Here is a 6,209-nt window from a genome sequence, read left to right on the forward strand (position 1 = left end):
TTAAAAAAATTAAATTTGAATTAAATTTTGATAAAAAAAATACATTAATAAGTTAAGAAATGATGAAAAGTTAAAATGTTAAGAAGTTAAAATTTGTAAAAAGTCAGAAAAAATAAGAATTATAAATTTAAAATTTAAAAAAAATAAAATTTTAAAGATTAAGTGAAATAGAAATATTTTTTAAAATTAATTTCTCAAATTAAAATTAATTTAATTAAAAAATTTTCTAAATAAAATATAAAAATCACCTAAAAAAATTTCATAAAAAGATAAAGAATTGAAAAAAATAGAAATTCTAATTGTAATTGAAGAACAAAGTTTGTAATTTTTAATTTTAAGAAATAAGAATTAAAATTATAATTGAAATTAAAAATAATATTTTAAATAACTAAATTAATTTAAACATTAATATTTAAAAAATATTTTAAATAAAGAAAAAAAATATGTAATAGAATGTCAAAAAAATAAAAGTGGAAGAAAAATAAAAATAAAAATAAAAATTATAAAAGTTATAAAAAAAATATTTCATAAAAGAATAAAATGTAATAATTAAATTAATTATAATTTATTTTTTCGGGTATTTTATAAATGTGACTTAAAAAATTTTAATTTGAATTAAATTTTGATCAAAAAATAAATACATTAAAAAGTTAAAAAATGAAGAAAAAAATCATAATTTTATCAGATATGATTCTGAAGTCTCAAAAGCAAGAACAAAAGATGTGTAATCTATTAGAGGCAATTTCAATATTTTTGGAAGCGTATTTTCTAAGAAAAATAGATTTATATTTTTCTGTCGACCCCATGAATCGACTCATGGCTAAAAAAGTTTAACGGCACGCAAAATTTTTGGCTGCCACACTCTGTGAGTCGACCCGTTGACTTTCTTTTTGGTAATTTTTATTTTTAAAATTTTTTAAAAAGAGGGAGAGAGAGGAAGAGAGAGAGAGGAGGCAGCTCACCGCGGTGCTGTAGGAGAGACGCTGGAGAAGGGAGAAGAGGGAGAAAGGAGAAGAGGGAGAAGGAGAGAAGAAGGGAGGAAAGGAGAGAACGCCGTTCCCTTCGACATTTTTTTATTCTTTTTCTTTTCTTAAAATTTTTTTAAATTTTTTTCATAATTTGTTTAATTATTTTTTTTTAATTTATTAAATTTTTTAATGAGGATAGTAATTTGAATGATAATTCTTAATTTAAATTAAAGTTAATTTTTTATTTTAAATTATAATTTCTATTTTATTACCATTTTTTCTCTTTTATTTACTATTTTTATGATATATTTATGTTGCTCCTAGATTGATTTTGATGATTACAAAGCAGATTGAAGGGATACAAATATTTTTTATTTGAAAAAGTCTTTATGCTCTTCAGGGGCAAAAATATAATTTTACCAAAACCCTGATTTGATAGTATCATTTGGTAGAACAAATGATTTGTGATCTATTGGTGAAAATTTCATTATTTTTGGACTTATATTTTTGAAGTTATGAATGTTTTAAGTGCATGAGTCGACTCATGAGTCAACTCATGGCACAATGAGCTGCTTGGCACGCTGAAATTCCTATTGGCATGCTGGTTTTCTGGCTTGGCACGACCTGTAAGTCGACTCATGAGTCGACCCACAAGGCATGAGTCGACTCATGAGTCGACCTCTGCTGGTTTGGGCCAAAAAATCCAGAAACCCACATTTCTGGCTGTTGCAACAGAGGTCGACTCATGAGTCGACTCCTGAAGCATGAGTCGACTCATGAGTCGACCCCTATGACGGGAATTGTCCGCAACGGCTAGTTTTTAGCCCGTTTTAGTTGCTTTTAATACTCACTTTAAGTGCTCTAACGGTTCTTTTTCTGCCTAGAATGTTTTCCTTTGTTTCTTAAAGCTATAAAAGGTTTGAAAAGGTGAAAAACAAGGGAGAAATAAGTGGACTAGCTTGGGATAGCTAGTGTTGGAGTTTTCGACATTTGTATTCGGGTTGCATACAAGTATAGTGGTTTGGAATTCCCAAGTAGGAGCTTGGGGAGTGGATGTAGGTGCAAGGTTGGCACCGAACCACTATAAATCCTTGTGTTTGTGGTGTGCTTTATTGTTTCTCTTTAATTCTTCATTATATCCTTGCATTCTTGCTTTAGGTAATTAATCTTGAACTAAAATCCTTCTCCTCATTCATCAAGCTTTTGACAAATACTTTTCATAAGTAATTAGTTAAGCTTAAAATTTTTAAAACACAATTCACCCCCCCTCTTGGGTTGCATAGCTGGACAACAATTTATTTAATTTAATTTATAATTTTTATAATTTAAAAATAAAATTTTAGTTTTCTTCTATTTTTATGATATATTATGTATTCTTTTTCTTTACTTAAATTTGTAAAGGAAGAAGGAGAAGATCGAGAAGGGAGAAGGGAGAAGGAGAAGGGAGAAGGAGGAAAAAAAGGGGTTTGGGGAGGGGAGAGAATGGTGTTTTCTCTTTTTATTTATTTTTTTTTAAATTTCTTTACTTATCTATTTGTAATCTTTAATAAATAAATTTAATTAAATAATAATTTAAATGATAATTTTTAATTTAAATTAAAATTAAATTTTTTTAAAATTTATAATTATAATTCTTATTTTATTATTATTTTATTATTTTTTTATAATATTTTTTTTAAATTGATTTTAAAAATTTTATCATTTAAAATTATAATTTCAGTTTTCTTTCATTTTTATCTTTTTAGCATTCTATTACGTATTCCTTTCTTTTACTTAAAAAAATATTTATTTTTTCTAAAATTCAATTCAAAAAGCAACATTTGATATATTATTATTTACGTTATAATTTTTATAGTCCTTTCAGCATAATATTTTCTCTCCTAATGTTCTGAGACACGTTCGAATATGTGTATCCATATGCACCGATCATAATATCCAATCATTTAAAATTAAATAATATAAAATGAAATTAATATTTAATATTATTCAATAGAATAAAAATGTCAAACGTACAAAAAAAAATAGTACAACAAAAATATAAAAATACTAAATATAAATACAACAAAGACTAAGTCCCACAAGGACGTCGCGGCGCCCGTGGTCGCTTGGACCTTCTCAGGAAGGTCCTCGCCGGTTGCTCCTGCTGTGATGGCTCCTCTCCTATATCAGTGGAGGAGATCTGCTGATCATGCTGCTCAGGAATAACTGATGCTGTCGGATCATGCTGCTCAGGAATAACTCTCTCATCTGGATACACGGATGGACCTGAAAAAAAAGTATCATACTCATGTGGCCAACTGGTACCCGATGATGGCATCTGGGGGATGTAGGACGAAGAAGACGTTGCCATCTGTGGATGAAAAGATGGTGGCATCTGTGCAGCATCGAATGATGACATATGCGGAATATGCGGTGATGGCATATGTGAAGCATATGGTGACGGCGTATAACTCATATCTGGCGTCCGAACTGCTCCATACCAAGGCGCACAGGTATGTGGATCAACACCAATTGCCCCCAATGTTCCGGAACCTGTTCTCTCTATCTCCCGCAGTATCTGAATCCGCTCGTCCTCATCAGTCGTAGATAAAGCACGACGAGCGTCTAATACGAGTTCCGACACAGAATCAGTCTATAAAATAAAAATAGAACAGTTAGTATAAAACAATCAGTATAGTGTACAATATAAAATAAAAATATAACATAAATAACATGAAGTAATTTTTGTAATCTTACCAAAAGACGTACAGTAGAACTCTCGCCCTCGTATCCAGAAACTGCATACTGAGACTGTCCAATGACTCGCACCGTAATGCTAAAAAACCAAGCCATGTAGTCATCAGTATATGAACGGCCTCTCAAAATAGGATCACCATGAACAATGTGATCTCGACGTGCATCCCAAATATCGATGTACTGTGCATGTCTGATACGCCAGTCGATACGAGCTCTCCCTCGTCGATCAATACGATGAAGTCCCTGGCTGGTATCAAACTGCTCTGGGATGCCCTGAATCTGACCAAACTGACGCAGGACACGATCGGGAAGATGCCACTCTATCACATCAAAACAAATAAGCGGCACCCTAGCAGTCCATATGTCGTGTCCAACTGTACACATCTGCGGCAGTATAGCCAATATCCCATCTGTATATGGCTCCCACAAAAACTGATACAATATAGTTAAAATAAAAAAAAATTAGTAAAAAATTATAATAGATTATGAATACTGTAAATTGATATTTGTAAAAAATTTAAAATTTACCCGTCTAGATGTATCAAGTAATGTATCCAACTGGCACCTATAAACCCGTGCCACTCTTGTCGATACGTGATGAACGTTGAATGCAACGTTCCATCTGTTTCACAATGTACTAATATTAAATAAATTTAAAATAAAAAAATTTAAATAAAAAAAATAATATTTCGATACCTGTATCCCAATGGTCCGTCTAGTCTGAATGGAACATCAGGATCCTGCTGCTCTGATGGCATCTCGAGCAACTGTCGTCGTAATGGACTGATAGTCGGCATATGCTCCCATACCCAAATCTGCAAATTTCAAAAATTAAATAAATAATATATTCAATATAAAATATAATTAAATATTAAAAATAAAAAATTTTAATTCACATACCTGTAATAATACAAGATAACCGCCAATCTCGCTCTGATCAGCATAGGAACCCCGATACATAGCTCGGTATAGACAAGCTAGTACTGCACTGCCCCAACTGAGTCGACGAGCGAAGTCTAAATCCTCTAATAATGGCAAAAACATCAACTTCATCTTATTCGATGAAGTATCAGGTAACATGACACCACCTAACAATCGCAGCACCTGACCCCTAACATACTGCTGCACCATCTCCTCCGGTGCATCATCCGCAATATGAAAATGACGATAACGATCATCCAAACACTCAATCCTGAGTCGTGAATGATCGAAAAAATGTGCGTCAGGCTCAAACCCTAACAATCGCAAGCACAAAGCCTGCCACTCCGGAATGGTAAGTACGGGATCAACTCCGGTAACTGGATCTCCATCAACTGGTAGTCCAGTAAGGATGCTGACATCTTGTAAACTGATGGTCGCCTCACCAAATGGAAGATGAAATGTGTGTCTCTGGACGCCATCTCTCAAGCATAGCAGTAATAAGACCAACGTCCATCTGTATACGACCGATCCGATATACTCCATAAAATCCCAGATATCGTAAATAATCTAACACTCTATCTGGGATGTCCTCTGTCCTCCAGAAATCTGCATCGGATCGTTGTAGACGAAGATATCTGGACTCCTGCAAAAAAATATACTAATTAGATAACGTACATGATTTTTAAAATAAAAATTTAAAAAGTAAATAAGATTGTAATGCTTACGCCGCCATCTAAAATAGTCTGTGATCGATGGTGCTCCTGCAATGTAAGAATGCTGCTGTCTCGGAGACCGGGATATCGTGGATCGTAAGCCATAATACGCTGTCTCAAGCAATATTATCACAGATGTATTAAAAAAAAATAGACAATATATTTTAATTTTTTTTTAAATACAATATTATCACACAATACAACTTAAACACAAAATTCAGTTCATCCCAACATATTAAACACGAAAATTCAAATACAATCCCACAGTATTTCATAAAACAATGACAGCAACGCAATTATCGAAGCTTTCAATTTCTTCCACTGCTTGAAGTTGAAGTATGTTGAAATATCCTAGGACAGCGACGACGATCATGACCCTGTTCCCTACAAATACCACAGTGGTTCTTATTTCTTATTTGCCTATCATCCATCTCATTTCGTAGTCTCGTTGACTTTGGTCTACCTTTCTTCTTCGGTCTCAAACGATGATGATCAGGCATACATTTGAACATACGTGTATGCATCCAATAATCTTCATGTGGTAGTGGATTGAAATTACCGCTCCAAGCATTCATGTATGCTGTAATTGTATATGCATCATCCACAAAAGCACTAAAATGTACAGCAATTTCTTGACACACAGCTAAAACATGCGAACATGGATATTTGTACGTGCTCCACTTTCCACAAGAACATTTTCTTTCAGCTAATGTAACAGTATGAGAATTTTCTCCACCTCGTAATCCTCCGCTTGCTCTTCTCGTAAGCACTTCATATATACCTCTTTGAAGGTTGAATGCTGTTACTCGGTGCTGGTTAGCCTTAACTTGATCTTCAGCAATTTTAATTGCAACATGAGGAGTAAAAAGAT

Source organism: Elaeis guineensis, chromosome 13 (genome assembly GCF_000442705.2).
Source record: "Elaeis guineensis isolate ETL-2024a chromosome 13, EG11, whole genome shotgun sequence".
NCBI classification, from domain to species: Eukaryota; Viridiplantae; Streptophyta; class Magnoliopsida; order Arecales; family Arecaceae; genus Elaeis; species Elaeis guineensis.